At 41.7% G+C, this 26,291-nt stretch overlaps 1 long non-coding RNA gene across 1 annotated transcript in view; it reads right to left on the bottom strand.

Moving 5' to 3' along the window:
* Positions 1-1,418: 1,418 nt before the first annotated feature.
* Positions 1,419-26,291, bottom strand: part of LOC125000267 — a 47,183-nt gene continuing 22,310 nt past the window's right edge. Inside the window, exon 3 of the long non-coding RNA XR_007111310.1 lies at positions 1,419-2,117. This is a non-coding gene — a long non-coding RNA (uncharacterized LOC125000267). The remainder of the gene's footprint in view (positions 2,118-26,291) is intronic.

Below are 26,291 nucleotides of genomic sequence, written 5' to 3'. Positions count from 1 at the left end.
AGAAATGCCCCAGTGAGCAAATGAGTTTCACGCATAGGCAAAGTTCAAGTGCAGCCAAACCATTAAGGTGTAAAATGCAAATGTCTGAGGTGTGAAAGTGTTTCCTGGTGGCAGTACACCTCAGGGGGCATGGTTGACTTTACCCAAATCTTTCTATTTTCCACATACGCTGGCACATTTAGAGCATTTGCTCAATGTGTAGTACTATGCGGAGCAATGGCACAAAAAAAACTGTATAGTTTGATCCCATTCACGCCGTGTTTCATAGAAAATGACATCCTGAGAACACGTGGGCTTTGCAGATGTGTATGATATGAAAAGTGAGAGTTTTGAATTAGTAAAAGTAATAAATTTGTCCCATCTCGCTGAAAATAGAAGGTTGATCCTCCCTGCCGGCGCATGCTTTCATGTTGTCATCGCGCCGGATGCGGCCGTGCACCAGCTGCCGTCGGCGGGGGCCCTGCGGATCATCGATCTGTCCCTCCGGTCCCTCCGAGGCCTCCGCTCACCGCCGCCGCGGCTGGCGCATTAGCTCGTCACTCTCCACATTTCTGGAGCAGAACTAATCAGGCTGGAGAGGAGACTTTCCCCGCTGCTACCCATGCGTGACTTGTCTTACCAATGTATGCAAGAGGCAAACAGGAGCACAGCAGAATTGGATTTTGTTTCCACGAGCTCTCCGGCGCGGTGACGGGAAGCCAATATGCTGCGCCGTTAGAGACCCGTCGAGTTCATCTGTCTCGTGATCGGCGAGAGTGATTGACTGTATCAAGAGGTAATTAAATTGTGATTAACAGGTTTAGGCTGATATATTAGTCTATTAGATACTGACTGTCTGCCATTTATGTCAGCTAATGTGAGGGAGACACGGTGAAGTGAAGCAGTCTGGACTTCTGTTCTTGTAACTTTTTAGTTTTGACAGCACCGGTGTAAGTTGGCATGCTAGTCCATCAAAACAGGAAAGGCACATACACCAGTCAGCCACAACATTAAAACCACTGACAGGAGAAGTAAGTAACACTGACCATCTTGTGACAATACAACATGTTCTGCTGGGAAACTTTTGGTTCTGGCAGTGGATGATACATATAGACATGTACCACCAGCTGGCAAAATAGCATAAGAATTCACTAGATACCAAACTAATCAAGTATCTGTGGGATGATGCACAGAGGCCCCTCCCCTCAACCCATAGGACACCCTCAGGTCCATTCTCTGATGAGTCACAACTGTTTTGGAGGCACAAGGGAAATCACCCCAATATAAGGAAGGTGGTCGTAATGTTATGCCTGATTGGTGTAGATATCTATAAGGTAAGAAGTAACTTTTTTTCACCTACAATTCAACAAGTCACCAAGCAGATTAAAAATGCAGCTCCAGGATAAAAAAAAAAAATTCCCACTTACATGCTTGGCCCCCCCAAAAAGCACTTTATTCCGTGCAAACATTTTTCTTTGGAAATTAATTCAGCGCTGCGTATTTGGTGACATAAAATATTAACAGTATTTTAATATTTGAAAGCAAATAATGAGGGCTCTTGACCTCTGTATTCAAATTTAATCATTACATGCAGAATTTATTAGCGGCATTCTCCCTTGTCTGTCTGGGAAATTTTCCCGGTAATATTCCCAGGAAACACGGAGGCTCGTGCTCTCTTATCGCTCCATAATAGATGAACACAATTGAAAAGGCATCGGGTCACGCGGAGGGTCGCGTGGTGTCAAAAAAACACTGACTGAGGAAGCCACTTAAAAAAAAAAAAATAAAAAATCAGGAGCTAAACCGAATATACCTACTGCCTACTGCCACTGGACTGTTTGTTTATAAAGGTGGGAGCGGTGCGGCTGTGATAAGGAAAAGGGGGCCAAGCATGAAGTGTGTGACAGCTCCATCACGGAGCACGAGCTGAAGGTCAGTCGCGCCATAATTGCCGCGCCTTGTTCCCATTTGTCTAAACCGGGGCGTTTGCGTTCAGAAATCAGCTGCAGGTGAAAAGGCATTTGGCTGCCTGTCATCCTCAGTCACCTTCATCCACGCAGATACCAGCGCCGGCGCGCAGCGACGGGAGGCCACAGGTAGAGCCGTGGCTCTTATCATCAGCCCGAGACACATCCCACCTTGAATAAAAAAAAAAAAATTGCATGTTTATTTCGCGTACAGGTATACTGTGTGGGACGAGACACACACACACGGACGGTGTGGATCACAACGGGTAACACGAGCTGCACTAAAAAATAATGTAAGTCCTGTCTTTGTTTGTTTGTGTAGGAGGTTTAGAGTTCTACTGCAGTGGTTGCTAATGTGACCAAATCAGGTAATGTTTTCTCAGATAACAAAAAAAAAACACTTTACGTTTAATCACGGAAAATCATTCACAGCAAAGGTTTTTCATTTTCCAAATGTACACCGATCAGGCATAACATTATGACCACCATGGGGGGGGGGTGGCTTTGTATATAACATCCACATGAATGCCAGATCAAAATGTTCCCCAGCAGAACATTGTATTGTCACAAGAAGGTCAGTGTTATTCACCTCTCCTGTCAGTGGTTTTAATGTTGTGGCTGATCGGTGTATTTGCCATAGGCATAGGATTTTAACTCTCAACTTCTCACAGGAAGAAGGCAGCACCTCATAGACGGATGAACGAATATAAACGCTACAAGCAGGTGAACTCCAAATTCGGTGTCGGATGGACAATAATTCCTCGTTCTGTTTGCATCACATTGCCACTTAAAGATATTTGCTCCCTCCAGACAAAGAGAACCCAAAACCAGTGATCTGAGTCTCATCACATTGATTATAAGCACTTCTTAACAGGCCGACTCTAACTTGGCCATGAAATCAACTTGTAATCGTTGTAATTTTCTTTTGCACCTCAGAGATATGCAACATTGGCTCATTTTCCTGAACAAACAAGTACAGTATTTTACTTTGTTGAATTGAAACTAGACAAATCCTCTTTGTTTATTTATTTTTTATTTTTGCAACGACATTTGGGTGGTGATTTTATAGAGTGAACCAGACTGGCGTAGGCGTAGGCTATGGCATCTATACCCATGTGGGTTCTATTAAATTATATATATATATATATATATACACACACACACACACATACATACATATATATAAATGTCTAATCAAACAAATATTTTGCAACCCCCCCTTTAGTACCTTTGCGGACCACCTAGGGGCTGCGGACCCCCTACTGAAGACGTAAGCTGTTGTGCTTTGAGCTCCAACTCCGTTCAGCTTCTTCCTGTTTTTGTCCTGTAGGATGCACAACAGCATCACTCAGCTGAACATGTCAACTCCAGCACATGATGATGGCGCCCGGACAGGAAAGGACAGGTCGGATTCTGTCAAAATTCTGCCCAGGCTGTGCAAGTGAATGGTAAGTGAGCCTGAAGCGTGTGCCTCACTAATATGGAACTCGGTTCAGCATCTTGAATATTTCCTTCTAAGGAGTACATTTTGGAATATTTCAAAACCAAACAACATCCGACAAATTGTTTAAAATTTGCCATTGTTTCGCCTTGTTGCCCTGCTTCACCGTGACAAATATTAGAGCGATTAGCAGCGGCCGCAGACACATTTTCTGTCAGTTAACCAGCTCAGCGACGTTTGACTTTAATAAACTTGAAAAAATGAGAACACAAACAAGAGAAAACACGAGGAACAAGTAAATTATCCACGGTGTTTGTGCGTGCTTTTGTGTTGAGGATAATATCTGGCTGCAACTCTTGACTACAGTCCATGGATTATGGGATCAGATCAGATAAATAAAGCAAAACTAATCAGCCAAGAGGGGATTTTAAGAGTGAATAGTTGGAGCTAGTTTTTAGGCTCCAGCAAGCAGACACATAGTTACAGATACCGTGCAACTGTTCTGTATGGATGCTGGGTTTTCCTCCTCCTGACGAAGTCAGCTGCTTATTATAGACTTATTCTGCATGAAAAACAGCCTCAGCAAAAGGAGACAATTAATCACACGGAAACAGAGGAATGTTTGTTTTATCCTTATTTCTTTGAGCCAGATTTGGTGCGCTCATATCAGCAGCGCATAATGCTACCCTGCACTCGGTATCAATCACCTGACACCCACATAAAGAAACAAAAGCATGTAATTTCCAGCAAGGTTTGAAATCTAATTTCGCATACTGCAAAGTGCTCGGAGGACTGTAAACAATACATAGACAGAAGTAGCTTATATCTTCTAATCTGTTTATTTCAAGTATCCCGCTTCTCTCTCTCAGCTGGAACCCGTGTTTTGAAAAGTTGCGTAAATGAGAAATTATTATAATAAATGAGGTGTAACTGCATGCCCAGGAGAAGCGCCGACGATAAAAGATCAACCTGCAATTTTTGTCTCCTCGCAGAGGGATTTGTCTCGGGTTTGTCGTCTCACGGAGCCATTATGCTCTCGCAAATCACGGAAACGGCCCTGCGCCGGCTGCAATGCAAACACGGCATCACACGCACCGCACACAAGGCTGCCGGGGCTCTGCAGCAGCGGCAGCAGCAATATTCTGCTCTCCCCGGTGGAATTTAACACTCACAGAATGTGCAAGGTTACATGGCACAGTGTGCCAGCGGATTCAGACATGCAGCCCATCAAAATGCGACACATGTTAACAAGAAGGCTCGCATGGTTTGTTAAAAAAATAAAAATAAAAAATAGACATCTAAAAGTTATAGTCTCTCACATGCCACCCAAGAAGGTCAATCTATAGTGGGAAGGAAAATGACACTTAAAATGTACACTACATGCACTGATCAGCCACAACATTAAAACCACTGACAGGAGAAGTAGATATCATTGACCATCTTGTGACAATATAATGTTCTGCCGGGAAACTTTTAGACCTTCGCAATCATAGGCTGGTGGTCATAATGTTACGCCAGATTTCAAGGTTAGATTTTACTGTTGAATTTCCACAAAAGTATCTTTAGACAGAGTTCAAACTCATTGGGTGGAAGCGTCACCACTTTGTGGTCCAGGCCCTGGAAATAGCAAGCATTGTATATTGATGTGCTGAAGAAAGAAGAGATCACCGCAGACAAGTCTTATCTTGCATTTAAAAAGGTTTATTTACAAGATAGAACGATGTCAAAAACACAGCCGAATCTGAGAGAGCTTCCAGCCAATCGTCGAATCCTCTCTCCCATTCAGATCCTACAGACCCCTTTTATATGATTCTTATCCCCAAGAACCCCCATTTACAAACAAAACTTATCTCCTTACGTCTAAGAGTTTTATGGACTGGTACATCACCCTTTAACCTTTAAACTTTATATAGACATCCCCAAAAAAGGAAACAAATACTAAGAACGAATGGAGAGGACCATATACTACACAAGCAAGAAAGATGCTACAAGCTCATATCATTATCTAATTTTGTAAATTTGAAGAAGCAGTATGTTGTTAAAAATGGGAAAGAATTATTAGAAATAAGAGAGAGATTTTAGCCAAGGTATAAGGGGCGCTGTTGAAAAGTGCCATAGGATGGAAAATGGTGCCTGCAAACAGGGATGTGTTTACAACAAGAGTCCATATTGACAATCTCCTCTTGTGATATTAAAAACCTTGAGAGGGAGATCTCCAGTTGTGGCATGTTTTCGGTGAAGTCCATATTTGTTTTTTCTTCTTTTTAGACCGATATATGGCTCTTTAGTCATAGGGAGTTTTTCTTAGGGATTGTTTAATACATCCGAGGGTAATGATGATATTCTCAAACTTGCGGTTGATGATATCACTTCAACACCAAGCATTTTGTGCACACATCTTTTCACATAATGTGCCGCCTTCATACAGAACTTTATATGGAAATCGATTTAAAATTTTTGGAAAGGTCCACATGCTTGCAATGGTACGTTACTAATATCCTAATTTGGCCATAGTTTGATAATGTATATGAGGATAATACTGGTATCCACCCAACAACTTCATATTTTAATCATGCCTTTGCATTTCCTACATAATGTCACCTGCATGTCAATGGTGTTCGCATCGCCAATCGTAGCTAGCATTTGAGCGTGTGGATATGTTGTGGGATGTACACAAAATGCCGTTCAAGTGGTAACATCTGTTGGCGTCTAGAAGCAACTAAGGCTTTTAGCTCAGCAAACAACTATAGAGGACCAACTCTGCCAAAATTAAAAATAAAAGCATGAATGAATGAATAAATAAATACCTACAGATATATGCCGCAAATAAAACCCAAATGTATGCCATATTTATTTATTTATAGATGCATGCACCTAAGCATGCACAAAGAAATGTTATGCAAATGAGGGGGCTGTCAACACCGGTTGAACGTTTCGCCTGTTGGTTGATCGGTGAGTGCACGAATCGACTGCACATGCCTTGCGTTTCACAGCCAGCCAGGCAGTTTGAATTGAAATGGCGCAGCAACAGCAGACAGGAGCCGACTTACAAAGACTTTAATGATCCACAAGGGAAATTAGTTTGTCACCGTAACTTCGCTGCACATAGAAGTTAACGACACAAAAAAACACAAGAAAGATAAAACAAATGAGATCAAATTCTGGTTTTCCGCTGGAAAAAACAAATAGTCCTGACTGACAGTGTTACTTTCTGTCATCTAAGCGCCTCAGCTCTGCAGCACTCAACGACGAACCAATAGGCGAAAGGTTTAGTCATTTATGACACAGTTGGTCCTCCATAAACTACCACCAAGGTAACTTTATCTAGGAAATGCGATGAAAGAATGAGGCCACAGGGAATATCATACATATTAGAACATTTCAAAGAAAACTCTATACAGCTGCATGACTTTTTATTATTTCTCAGAATGTCAGTGAAGGTCATGTATACCACAAGAGGGGGCCGTTCATACTGACTTTTCTCATGGACACGGTAAACACAACCCCATTCAAACATGTCATAATCTCAAGCTCATGAGTTTCCTTTGAAAGCTGCAATAAATAAATGTTATTGCCCCTCATTTATGTATTATATACATATATATATATATATATACATATATATATATATATACATATATATATATATATATATATACATATATATATATATATATATACATATATATATATATATACATATATATATATATATATATATATATACATATATACATGCCAGTGTCCCCACATTCAGCTATTAAACTAATGAAAAATGAAATAAAAGGACCAATAAGTAAGTTATTGTGCCCGCCAGTGTAAACCCGACTATAAAGTCTGACCATCCGAAGTCCCATCATTGCACTGCACAACTCCTTCAGTTTAAAATCTTGAACAGCTTTTTGTAACGATCAAGCCGTCTTCCAGAGGCACTCGCTCACTTTTCAGAGTGATGGATGCGTGTCTCCGACTGCCTCCGTCAGCTTATGATCATAACCTTGCAAGAAAATAGAGATCCCTGGGGAATCTCTGAGGGAACGAGAGGTTCTCCAGGTGATTTGGTTAGTTCATTGAACGCCCGTATCAACAAATCCACCTGCGTGACAGCTTATGGTTAAAACCCTAGAAAGAATACTGGTACGTTGGAGTATGTGGAAAATGTTATTGACCCTTTCTAGCATTATGGCCTCCATGGTCAAGTGTAGAAATGCACAAGACATGAGTAAATTCTAACATGGACCAGAGGGTAGGGGCAAATACAAAAGGGAAAAAAATGAACGAGTGAAAAGACCATACAAACATATGTGTGTCTGAGCACAACAATCACCCCTAAGACCTTAATGCCACAAGAAAAGATGGATAGGGGCTATTGATTCGTATGCGCCTTTCACCTGCAATCAGATACTGTACAAATTGCCTTTTGTCGATTCGTAATTACATAGGTGAATGATTTCCTGGCACGGCCCTGCTACTGAAAAAATGTGCTTTTGTTTTGGTTTGTTTTTTTTTGCTGATGCTCGGCCATGTGATGCTTGGCCATGTGAGGCGGACAGAAAGCACCAGGGAAGCTTAAAACTAAATAACTAATGGAGTGAAAGGAGGCTTTCTTTTTCTCTCTCAGAGGTCTGAATATTGTCTTAAATACAAATTTCAGCAGGGCTCCTCAGGACGGTGTAATGCTTGTCGTAAACAACTTTCCATCCCAGGCAACATTACCGCAGGCTTCAGATTTAAACCACAGCTTGGGAGTCCAAAAACTGATTTGCTGCAGTACAAATATGGATTTGGATTTGATATCTATGTTAAAAAGATATATTTGAAGTGTTGAGAACCCTGACATTTGTGGTATAAATGAGACAAACATCAGGCGACGCGAAAGCTGCTCGGGTTTGGACTTTCATATGAGGTTGCACCAGACCGATGAATTTCGGCAGTGAAGGGCGCAAACCGCTCACCCACTCCCACCGTGGCTCGGCTGAAATCTGAACACTACCCTGCTGTGGGCCCCCACTTCCTGAAAACATTCTTCTTCTGCAGGTCTGCAATGACCGCATCAGCGGACGATGATGCAGGGGAGAAAGAAAAATGGCAAAGGCGATAGTTCTCGCCTTATCTGCTCCGCTCGCCTCCACCTCCGCCTCAGGTAAATTGCATGAGATTTCCTTATTGTCATGGCAACGCTGACGTTCTCCAGTTTCGGCATTCAACTACTCAAATGCAGTTGGCATTCCACAAGGTCCTTGAGGGGCCTCAGGAAATTAGTAGCTGGACGTCATACATTTTTGACCTTTAAACTGATTAGACAACAGCAGCGTGAGCACAAACTAAATTTGCTGAGGTTTTCTCTTAAATTGGTAAGTGAAAGTAGCCGCTCATTAGTTACCGAATTAACGTGTTACAACACAAAGTAAATGATGAATCGATCTGGCTCTCAGAGACTCAAGTCATACCCCCACACTGAAATAGAATGGCTGCGATTTATAGTGCGCAATTACCAATTCTAGTTTCCCTTCTCACCCGTCTCAGTTAAATGAGGTGATTACCATAAAATTAAATTATAGATGTGCTGTATGTGTGCACTATATGGCTCTTTAAGGCAGACTACATATTGGCGCTTACACTGTCTGACTGGTCTATCTGCAGTAGTAAGTCAAAAGAATGGTTCAGAGAGGAGGGCACCTAGCCAGCTATCTCCTGCACTCAGTACCACTGGGTACTTCTACTGTATACTTGGGACATCCTCGAGTCTAATTCTCTTTCTCCACTGTTTATCTCAGTGGCCCTGCATGCACCTCTTTTTGTTATCCTGTATTAATCCCTCGTGGGAAAATTCCTTCTCTGCATTTAAACCATCCATTCATATAAACAATAGTGAATAATCGGAACAGTGGGCAGCCCTGCATGCAGCATCTGGGGACCAGTTTGAGGGGTTTAAGCGCTGGCTCAAGACGGCTCAGCCGGGGATATAAAAAGGATTCAAACCAATGAATTTATGATCCCGAATATGCTTCTGTAACCACTAGTCTTGGGTTGACTGATTGGAGTATGGGTCAAGTTAGGTTGACTGTAAACATTGCAGAAGACGACTGGTCAGAGGTAAGGCAGAAGTCAACACTGGATGTGGTATCTCCTGGATCTCCTCTATATGTATTTATTCATCTATTTATCAGGCTTGGAAAGAGGTGGCTGGGGTGGATGGTGGGCGTCATAGACCCACGACTATTTCACTAGATATTAAGGTTTGATTCCAGAGTCCCAGCTCTCTGTATTTTGCAGAAAAAAGGCTACATATATATAATTTTTTTTGTCTGTGGCAAAACTTTTAAGTCAACAATTGTTTTTAAGGTAGAAGAGGGAAGCCAAATGTCAGAAACAGGTTAGGCAACTATGGATATGGCAGAGAACCAGGAGTTACTTTTGTAACTTGGGTTCTATGATTCACAGAATTGAAGAACCTGGGATGAGTCCAAGAAAAGTGTATGTAACTAATAATGAAAAAAAAAAAAGAAAGTTTGCATTCAGAGGAAAGATTATTGTCTAGAAACAAAAAATTTTATGAGTAAAATTTGCGTTATAACTCTCAATACAAGAAGGGGAACCAAATGTACAGCAGTTTATCTTTAAGGTAAGGAACTTTCAAACTGCATTCCAATGCATTGTGTACCTTGAAACAAAATTGTGGTTTCACTAACCTAAACACAGAAACACAGCCCCGAAACACAGCCATAAAAAAGCTGAACAATATTGCCACTGCAAGTAGACAGTGTTTCCTCATTATGCTGATTGAAAACGGAAATTTATGTGCTAATTAGTAGCATATGAGCATAAATTTTTATGAGTTTTTTTCCATACTTTATAACCAGCAAGTCTCACTTGAATTAGGCTAAAGAAAGCTTTTTGACTAATAGTTTTGCTGTGAAGTGCAGGGCTATTGTAATAATTTCACTTTCAGTTATTGTCTCCAAATGAAGTGGTAGGTAATCTGGCTGAATGCTTGCGTTTCATGGCGTATTTCTCATCATCGAGCTGATGTTCAGAGTTCTCAGATAATTGCTGAACATATTAAAAGAAGGGTTATGGTATCACATGCCAAAGCACAGCTGCATAATGGGTTGATTTCTCCTATCAGCCTTTGTCACATTTTTCATTTCTGGTTTCTTTCCGGAATGAATACGAACAGCGAACGAAGGCTTAAAGAAAGCAGCATCAGCTCCTAAAACCCTCCTGGTAAGAGACGCCTGGCTCTCCACCCCGTCGTCCCACTCCAGAGGTTTGACAGAAACATGTGCAAATTTTAAGAAGGGGTCTGGATTTCCGGTTGGCCAACTTCATTCATTTCCGTGCGAGAGGAAGACAGAGATATCGTCTACCTACCCTGCAGCCAAAATAAAAACCCAGTGGGGGCTGGAAGTCAAGACACTTTACATGCAAATGACTTCATACTTTGGGGAGAGCGTTTTGTAGTATAATGAAAGAAAATAGCAGAATTAAAGAATGTATTTCAAAGCTGTGGTGCTAGATGATTTTGCGCACCATTTAATGCACGATTCTCAGCGTCATCTTCCTTGCGTGTGCTTTGGTCTCATTTCCCGAGGATTAAATGAGGCCGGTGATAAGAGCACAAGGAGGAATAGAGCCTCTGCCGGGGGACTGACCCCCAGCCTCACCGCAGCGGACGCATCTTCAGATATTAAAAGATTATGCCGGTCAGAGGCCACAAAGACTGTGACAAGTAACTGAGACATGAACCACAATCTGAGCGGGGGATATAGCTCATATTAGCTTCCCACCGTGCGCCTTTATCTCATTCCTGCGGGAGAACACATTTGCGAGCGTCAGTCAGGGTTCAGAAAGTCTATTTCTGCTGTGTTTGGTTCTTGCATCTCACTTAGGCTGCGTTCACAGCCTCTCTGCTTGGTCTCGTACTCGTCTTTTTCCAGCTGAGAATGCAGCAATTTCCAGCAAGTGGCAAGACAGAGAAACTCGGCGAATTAAAGTTTTGGGTTTTGGGAAGAACTGCGGCGAGATTAATTCAATTATTAGAGTTGATTACAAGTTGGAGGAAACTGATTTATAATTTTTTCCAACAGACATTTCTGATTTCTCCATTTTTAGTTGGATGCCAGAACTGTGAGAAATAGAGCCCTCGAGTTCTAGCAGGTTCTTTTACTTCTTAACAAAGGGTCATTAAATTTAACAAAAGATATATATCGCGTTAAGTTCTGGAGAATCACAGGACGGTGAGCCTCGCTGACAGGATGTGGGTTTCTGTTAAGGACACTAAATTGTTGCTGTGCAGGAGCAAAATGAATTTTTATGTAATTTACCTTGATCCGACAACTTGGAATAAAAGAATGGGGCCAAGGCTGGTTGACTAATGGCAAATGGATTTGAATATATTTCATTTCTAAGTTAAAATTAAGATAAAACAAGGATCAGAATAAATGCACTGTGCAGATATCTTGATCTAAATTGGGTCTACACGTACACTCACTTGCCGCTTTATTAGGTACACCTTTTCAATTGCTTGTCAACACAAATAGCTTATCAGCCAATCACATGGCTGTAATTCAATGTGTTTCGGCATGTAGAGGTGATCAAGACAACTTGCTGAAGTTTAAACCGAGCATCAGAATGGAGAAGAAAGGAGATTTAAGTGACTTTGAACGTGGTATGGTTGTTGGGCTGAGTATTTCAGAAACTGCTGATCTACTGGGATTTGCACACACAACCATCTCTAGGGTTTACAGTGAATGGTCCGAAAAAGAGAAAATATCCAGTGAGTGGCAGTTGTGTTGATGAAAATGAATTGTTGATGTGAGAGGTCAGAGGAGAATGAGCAGACTGGTTGGTGATGAAAGAAAGGCAACAGTAACTCAAATAACTACTGGTTACAACCAAGGAAGTAGAATACCATCTCTGAACACACAACACCGTGTTCCCAACGCGGTGTTGAAAGCATGCCATGAAAGCAGTTCGGAAGGCAAAAGGGGGTCCAACCTATAACTAGCAAGGTGTACCCAATAAAGTCGCCAGTGAGTGTATGTGTGAAAGGTGTAGCTTGTAGGGAGGAGCCCACTGAGAACAGTCTCCTAACTCTGCAGTTTACTCTCTGCTCCATAGAGCATTTTAGAGTCTTTCAGCAAACTGTTTTAGGTTTATGGGCCATGCTTTTACTGCTCCCACAGATAAAGTTAGTGACTAGCTGGTGGACACTGGATACCTTCCAATGCTTCCAATTCTGCTGGGTTTCTCCCAGTGCCTCCCAGGAAATGTTAATACCCAAGTACCCAAGATCAGCAAAGAAGTTCAGTCTACACACACAACAAGTACAACTGGAAAGATTCTGTCTCAACAAGCCACACAATGCGACGACCACAGACCGGTTGGCACAAATCAACCTTCTGAGAGTGTCCTGTGGTGTCTGGCAACCGAATGTTGTTAGTGGGGGGGCTTTGGGTCCTATGAGTTGAGGGGAGGGGCCTCTGTGGATCATCCCACTTAATCAGTTTGGGATCTATTGACCTTGTGCTGATTTTCTTCAGGTTTTTTTAAGTTGTTCCTAAACCGAGTCCATGTGGGCAGTACATGTCTGAGATACCACCCACATGAATGCGAGGTTTTAATGTTGTAGCTGATCAGTGTGTATATTATTGCTAACCTTTCACCACGTGTACTTTCTGTATTAATGTTGAGTTTACTGCTAGTTCTGATTTCTCAAGTCTCTGAAATCTGACACAATACAGGCAGGAATTATAGAGACGTTGTCTGAGTCAACTCTTTGATCTGTCAGATGAGCACGTCTTTATGACCAAGTGAGTTTTTTTTTTCCTCTTTGTACAAAGCAGATGATAACCACTGCTTCAGAGTTTGACTGCACATGCTAAGAAACTGGAAATGACCGAGAGACATTATTGTTAGAACTAAAATGAGGCTCAACAAACAGCACAAGAAACCCCATCACACCACTAGCCGGGATGGATCCATTAAAGTGTAATTGGACATGTGGAATCTTGCAGAGGCATGCATTGCTCTGATTATGCGCCGCCGCGTAAATGAGTTTTTGGCACAGAAAGCAGCATTTGCATTTTTAATTTGCTACAGATTCATCAATCCGCGGCGCCCAGAGACACAACTGTGGTTAAGAGGCTTCGCTCTGGAGGGACACGGAAGCCTTGAGCCATGCGATTCAACTTGCCAGAGAACCCGCCGCACGGAGCGAGCGGGCGGAACAAGGAAAAGAGCGCACACTTAATCTGATAAAAACACAGCTTAATAAAAAAGAAGAAGATGAAATGTGATGAACAGAGAGATATCCAAGAAATGTCAGCAACAATGATGCGCCAAGGAAATAACCAAACAACATAAGGCCAAATAACACTGAAGTGCAGTCTCAAACTGACATTCTGAAGATGCCTGAAGCTTCATAAAGCTAAACCAGGCTTGATTTCTAAAAGTTTGTCTTTACTTTTTACTTAATTACCTCTTCTTCTTCAGTCAGGAGTGCATCGTCACTTTGCACTTTCCAAATGTCGGCAATACAATATATCAACTTTTTCAGGCCAAGGACCCAAGGGCCTAGTGTTATGTATAAATATACATTAATATTATCATTTTGCATTATACCCAGGTTCAAATATTAATTTTTTATTCAGTAGTTGACTGATGGGAGTGAGCTAAATGAGTGCTGACTGAAGGATCACGTCTTCATTTATAAAATATGTTGGATTCATGTTAAAGAAATTAAAATTTGTGGGGGAAAATGTTCAATCAACCAAAGATTTTGCGGCCTCCCTGCAGTACCACTGCGGGCCCCCTAGGGGTTGCGGACCCCCCGTTGAAGACCTATGCAATATGTACGATTAAGAAATATGATCAGTAATTCTCACCCTGTGATGCCCCTAATAAACTGCTCTGCTTGTAAACTATACTAAAATGACACAACATGCAAGTCGAATCATTCATTTAAAATATATATTTCATTAAAATATGGACCATCTGTGATTAAAACCGTGCTACAGAGACAGTGATTCAGTTGTTCATCAGCGTTCTTTGGCTTTTAATTGTTCAGTGTCAAACTAAATGAAACACAAAGGTGACGCACTTTACACAAACAGACGCAACAAACTTTCCTGGTCTGGGCTAAAGTGGTGCAATTGCATCCAGGCTGCTGAGATACCATCTCCTAGTGCAGCGCATCCCGCTCTGTGCGGTTCACATGGTAACAAGGCCCTCCAACCTAGAGAAGTGGGCCACGCGGGAATTCTGGGAAGTCGGGCTGTCAGATCCGACAGCCACTCAGGCGTGGTGTATGGAGTAGCAGGGGTAAAGAGCAACGCACACACACGCTCAAATTCCCAAAATCCATCAGCGTTACTCCCCATCCTGCATCACTGTTACACAGCTCTGTGCTTCTCTCCAGAGCTCCCCATCCTCCCCGGCAGCCATCACAGTGTTTTACTCGGGTTAAACTGATACTCTCAAGGGCCGGATGGGTGGCGGGGGCCCAAACTGGCAGACGGGAGCCGGGGGTTTCAAGGGATGCAATTAATCTCGATGAAAATTCCCCTTTTAGGTGTGATTAGAAACGAGCTGGACTAAGAAGAGAGGCAGAGGCATCCCAGCAGCAGGATGCAGGGTGACACCAACACTGAGATGTGGGGGGGTAATTTGTCTCGCTAACGAGGATGTAATATTGATCAGGATGCAGACTGAGATCATAACGCACCGCGGTAGCATTTTCTCCTTCATATTGATTTCAAATGCTCAGCCAAGTTAGGATCTGGTCTGGTTTGCGTTAGCATTACGGAGCCACCCAAATGTCAGCATATATGTTGTATAGGTGTAAAACATGCTGATGAACAAAATTATTATTTCATCAAGCTGTTATTATTTCATTGTGTTTTTCTTAAATAGTCAAAAATATATATTTCTTTTTGTTTGGTTACTATTCACTGCTAGCTAAGGCTAACTGCTTGTCAGCTAGGTGTTGTTCCCTCATAACACTCTTAACATTTTAGACTGTAGTATAATTCAATGTAACCATCCTCTGCTAATTGTAAATACTTGTGTTATGTGGTTTCTATGCATCTTATATTTTTTTAATATTGTTATTTTATTCTATTTACTCCTTATTACTGTCACTTGTTGAGCATGTTCAACAAAAAAAATCAAAAAACATATAATAAGAAAAAGAATAAGAATTTTTGGTAATTATGCAGGTGAATATTAACTTATGTTAATAACATAGACTATGTTATGGGACAAATAATAGTAAATATATTGCATTTAACATTCAATATAAAATAGTAAGTTAACCAAAAAATACTGTACTCTTGAAACAATATGCAGGAAAGAAACCTCTAAAATTTCAGAAAGTCTAGAAGCCCTTTATTGCAGCTATGTGGCTGATAGTGTTGCTGATTTCATTTGGACTAACACCAACATTATGTCTGCAAGTAAAATGACTCATTATCATAGACACATTTATTCATATTTGAATCAATATTCTAATGTTGACCTATATAATATTCTATATCAGTCATATTAGTCAGTCTAATGGTTTACATGGCTTTCTAAGACCACTAAGTAGACAGTTAAATAAAGCCTAACCTGGCTAGTCAATGGAATATCACACAGTGTTACTGCAATATTTTCAGTCACTTTGTAATAACACCGATCAGCCACAACATAAAAACCACTGGGAGTAAATAACATTGATCATCTCATGGACCTGGCATTCGTGTGGATGTTACTGCATGTAGCACCCACCTAGACCAGACCTGGCACCCCCAGCCTGTGATGCCCCTTGATCTCATCAGCAATCTCCAACTCAAAAAAACATGATCCACAGAGGCCCTTCCCCTCAACCCACAAGACCCAAGGGCCCCCACTAATAACATCGTGTTGCCAGACTCGGAGAGTCCATGTCCATTCTCTGATGAATCACACCTGTTTCAGAGGCACAGGGGAGACATACAAAATATTAGGAAGTTGGTCATAATCTTTTGTGGCTATGCCCAACCAGTGTATACTTTTTTTTTTTGCTGGCATATAGCTTCCACACATTCAGCAACTTTTCTGAAATCTAATCCTTACCATCATGGTGTTAATTGCACAATTCCTTTCTGGCATTCTTTACATATGGTATAATTTTGTTACAAGGAGGTCTGCACTGCTGTGTTTTAGGCTATTTGACAGTTAACAAATTGCAAACTATAATTGCTTACCTGTTATCCTACTTGCTTGCATAATAGAGGAAGTGATTTGCTGAAAGGTGTCAAGTAATAATTATTTGTATAATTTGTATTATGATCATTTTCTTACAATTAGAATCTTCCAGCTGCTTGTTATCTGCTTTGTTGCTCATCGCTGGTGTTGATGTGAGTGTTGTTTCAGAGCTTGTGTTCTAGCAGTCCCTTTCTTCATACTGAATATTATCACTCTTGCCACTGCAGCTGCCCTGTTCCCCCACAGGGATCAATACATTTTCATAGGATCTCATGTTGTGTTTAGATATTTGATTCAAAACCAAGCACAGAGCGGAACCAGAGAGTTGAAGCTCTGGGCTTGCATCTCTTTGAATTCAGCGTCTTCCTAGGTGATAAAGGCCCTCGACTCTCCTGAGCTGATCCTTCCGAGTCGGCTCTTGCTGGCGTCGTGCCACCAACGCCCGGCTTTGATCACCGCGTCAGAAGATACAGTATATCTCGCAAAATGGCTCGCAAAAAAAGAGAAAAGGGTGGCGAGGCTGAGCGACGTGGGGGATCTGAAGCCGACATTTTCAGCAATTAGTAAGGCGTCCTACATCATTAGTCTGGGTGGGCGTTAATAAAGGGGAGTGTTTGAGTGGGCCAGGAGAGGTTATTTAAATGCAAAAGAGCAATCCATCTCATAAACCCTACTGTGGACTAAATGTTTGATTCATAATCTCCTGGTAATGACTTGGCTGTCAGAATAGGTGTCCCAGTCAGATTTCATCCTAACCTTGTTCACATAATGTGGCTTGGCCTCTGAGGTGAAAGACAAAGACACAAACTCATAAAGAAATCAGGCAGTTGACTTAAAGTGTGTTCGCGAGCAGTAGGTTTTATGTTGTTTTCATGTTTAGGTGTGGGTGTACCAAGCTATTTGACATTCAAACTCAGACACCCTTCACTTCATGCTTCACATTCTTCAAATCAATTATTCACCACCATCCTTAATTAAAATTCTGTGATTTTTTATTTTTTTTGGACACCAACAGAGCTCTGACGCCCTTCTAAGCCTAATTATCTTTTACATGTTGAACATCAGAAGGTTTTGTTCTTACTTATAAACCATGATGAAGAAAACTTTCTTTTATATGTCAATAAGATTATTTTGAATATGTGTCCATTTCAACCAAATTTCACAATTTATGTTTTCATTTAGTACGTAAATATCATAGCTAGCAATGTTTTACAATGTATTTTTCAACTAAAAGTCACTAGATATTAAGAGGCGACAGTAGCAAGACCAAGGCGACAGTCGGTAGGTGTCGGATGATGGTGAGCACCTACTTTGCTTCGGCAGCTTTTCAGTTGATTGTTGAATCAGCGGTGGAAAAAGTCAAGGAGTGAGATCTTAACATTCAAATATATTTTCCCAACCACATGATTATCTAGAATTAACAACCCACAGATCGCCAACTGATTTCCAGGTTTCAGGAGAGGCCAGCTAAATACGGTTTGTAGATCTCCCTAGCCTCCCAGCTAAAAGTAGCTCATCCTGTTTTCCCTTTTGAATAACGAATAGAGCCCTTCATGTCCTACGTCACAGTGATGTCATGGGGTTAGCTGGAGGCAAAACAAAGGGAAGCTTGAGGCGAACACTGTCACTGTCAACCGGGGAAGTGTCGTCTTGCTGTATTTTTGAGGGCTAAGCAAAAACACTAACTTGAAATTTTATCGCATACCAGCCACCACCGGTCGTAGACGACTTTGGCTGTACGCGATTAAAAGAAAGGACTGGACTGAGACAATCATCAACTACTCTCTGTTTGCAGTGCACACTTCTTATCATGTAAGATTAATATCTAATGCATCATCATTTTCAGCCTGGATAACATTATGGGTTAGACTAAATTGTGACTGAAATAATAATAATATTAATAAATTAATCATTATTTGGGGAATTCTTGATACATGCTAATGCTAATGCTAACCGCGAGCTAACGCAACATTAGTTGTATGCTTCAGGGGTGTTCAAGCATATGTCGCTACATTACCCTCCACAGTGGTTCAACATACTTCTTGTAATATCTTTGTTGGAGAGGCTTGACTTGATAAAGACAGACCAGACTTTGTCCCTTCTGTGTCCTTCTTTGGTCAAATTGTCCATCCAGCGAGTGAGAGTGTAGGGTCGGTGAATATAGTCCCATCAGTCAGAGTCATCTTTTCAAAATAACATTCACGGTAAGGAAGTGTATTAGTATATTCTCTAAAATATGCGTTTTCCTCATCCATTCTTGCCAAAACAATCCACTTTACAAGCTACAGTTTTAGAGATTTTCTTGCCTCCAGCTAAGCCCCGCCCCTCACAAAACATCACACTGTTTACAAGCTGTGAAGGAGCCTATAGTAACCGAGACATCTGCCACCTGCTAGGATGTAGAGTTACTTCTTTTCACAAAGATGCAGAAAGGATGTACCACCTGGACATTGGCTGTTTTTCGTCATCCGGAATCTGTTTAAGTTCTTTGATGTCAGTTTGGTGTGTCGTACCTCTAATGGCTCAGGTGGTATTCCACGTCCTTGGTAGTGGATAAAGAAAATGTAAGAGGTGCCACACCTTTCCAATGGTGGAGCTAAGAGTTCATTTTGTCCAGAATTTCGGAAGGCACTCAGTTGTTAACCAGTGGCACAGTACACACTTTTCAACTGCGGCACTTTCTAGCTACAAGCATGTGAAATCAGTGAATTTTCAACCAACAGAGAACCAGTTACCTCCAAGCATTTGCTTGCCTAAAACACTGGTTGCCAGAGAGAAGCTGTTGCCAGTTGGATATAATGTAAATCACTGAAGGTTGTGCGACGAGTGGGTGTGCTCTGAACCCAAGACAAAGGCAAATAATTTGTTCCCTGGTGGTCCAAAGAAACTCAATGAACCGTTTGAACGTTGGTTGGCTACAAGGCAAACAGGAAGCCCGATATGGGAAGTTAGAGCGTACTGCTAAGTTAAGGCAGCGCGGGCAAAGAACACGTCACTTTACACCGAGTCGTAATTAATGAATAACTGTAAAGGAATTATTGCATGAATATATATTTTAAGCAGCTCATGTTCCTTTCATATTCGAGCCAGTGACCCCTTATGGCCTACAATCAACGGTAACATGGTCCTCCTGCTTCTTATTCGGGTTCTCTCTTCAGTGTATTAGCTGTCTGAATACATTAATATATACTGTATACTCATCTGACATGCTGTACATTGTATATTCATCATGCTGTGCTATGCTATAAAACATTTATGCTGTATTTCCATCCACCAACCACGCAAGCCAGCTCGATTCTCTGCATACTCATAATCGCTGTTTCACTGAATATTAGTTTTAGTGGGGAAAAAAAAAAAAAAAAAAAAAAATTAATTGCTGTGCACATTGCCTGAGTCACACTGCACCTTCAGGGCTCTTTACAGAGTGAGAAATAAGATGTGTGGTTTTACACACAGACACACACACACACCACACACTATACAAATGTATGACCAGATCTTCTCTTATGTCGCTCTATTTTCGTGAGTCACACGTTTGCACTGCCGGTCTGTTTATCCACAGCAGCTCAGGGACTCTGCATGTGACCGCCATTAACGCCGAGGAAATTCTCCCAACATCACACCCTGAAATCACAAGTCGCATGCTTGAGGTACCCAGTGGAGAGAGAATCTGTGAAAACCTTAAAGGGAAAATAATTAGTGAGGAAGCCTCGCTCGCACGATGATTGATACCAGGATAAAAGACGTTCTGGAGGATCTGCAGGGGCTGGAAACCACAACACAAAGTTTGGTGACACAGAAATGCGATGTGGGAAGCCAAAACGACACACCGGAAATAAGCTTTAAAACACACACATAGAAGTGCGAGAAGCATGAAGCCGCTGATGTTCTTAGCTTCTACATTCAAATTCCGAATGCCTCTCAGCCGGGCAATTACTGCACAGCCCGCAAAAGAAGCAAAAGGAGAGGAGACACGCTAACTGCTGCTCATGAATTTATTTGCCAAAGCATCGTAGTTTTTTTTTTGTTTGTTTGTTTTTTTTTCGCTTCCCGATTTCAAAAAATGATCACCCATCCGACCCCTCTCTCTAGCTACTCCGCGGTGTGAGCCTCCGTCTGAAGCGCCAGCTTGGTGCGAGTGTGTCCAGTGCAGGTGATATGGAGATCAAATGGCCCTGCCAGCCAGCCGAGGCGACCTGTGGCAGCCAGCGCCACCCCCAGCCGCCTCTTGAAAGGAGACACAATCCCGATAAATGTATTCCTGTCAACATTGCTGCGATGCCTTTTTAATACAGCCCCCGGAGGATTCGGGGCAAGAGCAGCCCAAGTCAAACTCCATTTCTACGGGCTACGAGGAGAGACGTGACGAGAGCCTCATGCAGGTCGGGGACAGTAACATACAGTGGAGTAAACCATTCCTTATTATTACTGTTAAACACAAGATTAACAACGCTACAGCACAGTTGAGTGTTTCGGCCTGAGCCACGGCAGTATTAGTCGTAGTCTAAGTTGGTGTGCAAACATCAAATGCATCGCTGGTGCCTCGGAACATCTTGCAAAAGCAGCAGTGTGACAGTTGTAACCTTTCCGCTGGTTAAAGATTCAGAAGCGGTCTGCGTGTCTCTCCTACTGTTTTATGGAATCATTTCCTGTGCCTGGTTGTGCGACTGAAATGCACCGAAGGCCACAAGTCAAAGTGTCAACCCTCATTGAGTCCAATTTGAAAAAAAATGTGCACAACTTTGTGAAGTCAAAAGGCTTGGATTTATAATGTCGTCTGTAGTTTGAAAAATGTGCGTTTTGCTGCAGTAATGAAAAAAACAAGGCGTATCTGGCCGCTGGTTAATAAAAGTGAAATAAAACTGAATTTTCAATATCCATTTTCTTATTATATAAGAATGCAAATTGTCAAGAATGGGGGAGGAAAATAGGCAAATAAAAATACCTCTTTCAACAAAATGGTTGGAATTGTTGATTTTTATTTCACATTCTCAGATGATTTACAATCAACACATCTGGTTCGAAAAATGTACACATCTATATTAGTGAAGCCACCAATTAGACACAGCCACTCCTCTATGCACTGCATTAAATGAAGACTATACAGGTTGCCATATTTCCATCAAAGTATTTTGATAAACTGCAAGTGGTTTTTACATCAGTGTGATTGGAAGTGGCTGGAAGTGTTTTGTTGACCCGTCTATCCACCCGATTACTTTGTCACTTTCCCGTTTGCTGATGCCAAGATTACTATGAATAAAATGTTGTAATTGTGTCTTCTAAGAAGAGTGTAGGAGAGAAAATGCATGATGGTGATTCATGCCACTGAAGTACAAGGCAATATAATGGCCACTTTGATCTGGGCGACACCTGACTTTCAAGACATAAAGAAGAAATTAACTTTAAGCAATGGGGGGGCTGACTTGCCAGAGGTCAGAGATCAGGCACCTTCTGGACATGAAAAGAACCTTTAAAGGGAACATGTGCTTTGAAAAAGTTCAAATAAACCTCTTGGATCATGCTAACGAGTGACTTTCTCATCCAAACCACGCTTTCATTTGAAGGCACCTCTATCCTTCAGGAAGCCCTCTAAAGGTCCTTCACTCGGTGGCCGATAATCAAATGTCCTCGATGTCACGCCCCAACATTACAGTAGCAGAGCTTTCATGATGGGCCATGCATCGATTTTATGTCAGGGAGGAAACAATAAGCGATTGATTCTGAAAAGCCTCTTAGACCTTTTTAAGTTCGGCTAATCATGGGCACGGATTCGGCTACCTTGCGGGGACTGGTTGTTCGTTTGTTGCATAGCACAGAGGTTAATTTGTCTGTTATTATAATTATTTTTGTGTACGTGTGTGTGCGTATGTATGTGTGGTAAAGAGGCCGGTACTGACAGAGCATAAGGCACTTGGCAACTTTCGGAGGACAGGTCCGGTACAGATTCTCTATCCTTGTCTTCCTCCCTCCCTCCGTGTTACACGACCTCAACTTTTATCGACATCTGAAAGGTTACATTTGAGAGCTGCATACTGAGCCACTAAGCAGTAAAAAAAAAAAAAAATGAAAAGAAAAAGAAAGGCTGGGAGGAGACAGGAAAGAGGCCTGAAGACTATGAGCAAGAGATTGTTGCAGCTATTAGCATATTAGCCACATTTAGCACAACACTTGAACCTGTAAATACTCAAACACATACACATCTGCAACACGGGCAGGAGTTTTTCTCTACAGTGTTTTTCTTTTCTTTTTTTTTCGCCTGAGATCAAAGTGGGCTTGGAGGTGCAGCAGTAGAGTCGGTGGAGATTACAGAGGAATGCCAGGTTTGGTTCGCAGCCAGCAGGCTACTTTGGAGCACACCAGTTAGAGTGCTTTTCTGGATGGTAAATCACATAGCAGTCTGTATCAACAGTCGCACCCGTATAATTTCTGGGAAAAATATATATGTATATACATCCTGAACATCTGCAACTGCCTGAGCGGAGTCGAAGTCCCTTGTGAATTACAACAGAGGCAACCCTCACCAAATACTTTTGTGATGTCGATTTGTGGTGTAAAAAAAAGCATTATAATCATTTAATGATCAGTGTTTTGGGGCAACTTAATTTTGCATTATGTATTTCCTTAAAACATCTCAGTAATTACTCAGAGGGAGAGGGACCTCCTGCTTCACTTGTTCCCTTATTTTTTATTACTCAGTCATAAGCTCAGTTAAAGGTGCCTTTAAACAACATCAACGCCTCCATGTCCTGTTAAAGCTTCCTCATTTAACATGTATAAAGACATAATATAATCTATTTTTGGATTGTCAATAACCTCAACAAAGAGGGGAATCTTATATTTGATGTACAGTACTTAGATTTTATGATGCCAGCTGTTTTGAGTTAGTTTTACAAAAATTCCGTACCACTATCCATTTACGGAGACGGAGTCAATTAAATCTTGTGTAGTATCATTGTAGTGCAGACAGATCCCAACCCTAAAAATCTACCCACGTTAGCTTTCCTGCAGTTCCTCAACCTCAGCTTGCTAAATGAGCAACCAAATATTCAGAGGTGAAACCGCACAAGTTGCTTAGCTACAGCAAATTAAAGGGTGCAGGTACATAACCACAAGCAGGGTCGCACCTTTGGTACAGGTAAACCAGGCAAATGTTTGTGCCCTCGTGAATACCTGAGAACGGGGTCCTACAAATGGCTGCAGTTCAGAATATTGTACAGTGACATCCATAAACTCCCAACCTATTAAGGCCCTACAGTGTATGGACAATACTCCACAACTACACGTAGGGGCCCCCTTCTATCTGTTCTATGATATATTTTGCTAGTTTGAATTGTGAAGAAAGCTCATGTATGTGTTTACCTAGGATCACCGAGAACCTAGGATAACCACTGCCCACAAGGGCCCCAGTAGTCTTTCCTACTCAGTTCCACTACCAACATGCTGTCTGCTCAAGGAAGGTTACAATTCAAGTTTGCTGACGTGTTGTCTGTACTATAACACCGACACTTGACAACTCTTCCGGCTCCCCATTTCCTCTGTGGGAACTTGCCCAGCTTACACTTGTGTGCTGGTTTTTCGGTATCGATGGGCTACAGCTCATAGCCTAGGTTTGGGAGCGCAATACAATGCTGTGCCTACAATGTAGATTTCAAGCAGAACTATAGACCCCTTCACGGTTCGTAAACAATGTGACGTTTTTTGAGGGGCGGGGCTTAACTTGATGCAACACATCTCAAACAGTATACCCTGTAAACGGTGGTAAGCGTATTTCAGTGGACTGTTTTGGAACTAGTGGACAAGGGACATGCATATTTTAGAGATTATACTAATACACTCACACCCCAAGACCGTGAGTGTTATTTTAAAAAGACGACTGATGGGACCACATTCACCCACCCTTACACTAGACCAAAGGAGAACACAGAGGGGACCAAGTTTGGTCTGTCTTTTTTTTGGTGAAGCCTCTTGGACACCCCTGAAACATATTAACATGTAACAACATACTTAATTTGTCAAATCATTCCTCCAGTGAGTGATGGATGATTTAACAGGACTGCCCACCGTGCAATGGGCAAACATTCACACATACCTATGTAAAAAAAAACCCACATCTATACGAAAGAAAAATTAAGGGCATACAAATTGTTAGACGCCCATAACAATGTCTTGAATGGACATGTGCAAGACTTGCAATAGAACAATTTGAATGATGGCTTTTGTCGACACAAACACAGATCTTTCTTTATCAACTGAAGCCTTCCCAACAAAGATATTACAAGTAGTTAGTGGAACCACTGTGGAAGGTAGCGAAGTAAATGCAACTTCTGCTTGGACACCCCTGAAACTTGCAACTAACATTGCCTTACCTAGCTTTAGATTTTTCAGTTTTGGCACAAAAAAAATACAGCAAGAGGGCGTTTTACTGGTTGAAAGTGACTGTGTTGCCTCAAGCTTCCCTCTGTTTTGCCTCCAGCTAACGTTGTGATGTCACAGTGACGTAGGCCATGAAGGGGTCTATAAATCTTCTGACAAAGTTCTACCTTCGATTCCAGTGGAAGAACCAGAGTCCACCAGAGAGTTTTTAAAATCTGTACTTGCTGGCTCATCATCTCCAATCTCCACGTTCTCTGCGAGGCGTACCTTTACCCTCATTCCCTGGGGCACGTGCTCCAAATGTGCACATGTGTGAAGAGGCGGCGTAGAGTGGATTCCTTTAACTAACTCCGCTCCAGGAGGACTGCAATAGTGCTAGCTGGGCTGAGCACATTAACTTCAGTTAGAGGTTCATTTCCTTCCATTGCCAGCTCCCCTGCTTGACACAAGACTGACGATCTGAACAACACAGGGACATGCATAACGAGGCATGTGTCTGAAAACTGCTTAGATGTCATGCTTGGATGTGACGTTTAATGAACTCTCGGGGTTTAATTACTACTTCCACACACGAGCTTGATAATGAGCTGACGGTCAACTGAGTTATGTTCACACAAGAGCACAGACTACAACTGTTACAACCAAACTACAAAGTCTTGTACTCCACTGTAGATCAAACTTGTTTTCCTGAGTTTTCAAAAATGTGTACAGAGCAGATAAGGCTTGGAAATCAGAAAGTCCATGTGCTTTGTTCATGAAAATATTATTGAGCACTCATGCACAGCACTGAGCATGAACAAGGGGTTAGCAGGGCACAGTTCACAGGTGGACTGCAAGTGATATCACATTCCCTCCATAAATCATCTCAATTGTCTCTTTAAACCCAGAAAGGTTAATTCTTTGCAACATTATGAATATAATTATTCAAGTTTGATTAAAGGTCACCAAGAACAGTTTAATCCTCACTCAATCAGATTGTCCTCATCAGAGTAACTGGAATATCATTTTGGCCTCATTGTGTGTGGTTTTGTGAATTTAACAACAACAACAACAACAAAAGAAAAGCCTGGTTGAAGATATAGCCGCGCACAACCTTCCATTGTTTTCATCTACTGTCAGGTTCCTGCAGCTTTGACAGCTTTGTTTTCATCGTTTTTGAAATTCTGCACCCACTTTTTGCACCCATTTCTGAAATGTCACTTTCTCTCAAAAGTCCTTAATTGCTTACACCAACAACAGAGCTGTCACAAGTTATATTTCACAGCACACAGTGATTAACACTCTCTTGGGACTCTTTACGT

The sequence above is a fragment of the Mugil cephalus genome, chromosome 22 (assembly GCF_022458985.1).
Source record: "Mugil cephalus isolate CIBA_MC_2020 chromosome 22, CIBA_Mcephalus_1.1, whole genome shotgun sequence".
Classification (NCBI taxonomy): domain Eukaryota; kingdom Metazoa; phylum Chordata; class Actinopteri; order Mugiliformes; family Mugilidae; genus Mugil; species Mugil cephalus.
The sequence above is the reverse complement of the archived record's forward strand: the minus strand, read 5'-3'. Positions and strand labels throughout refer to the sequence as shown.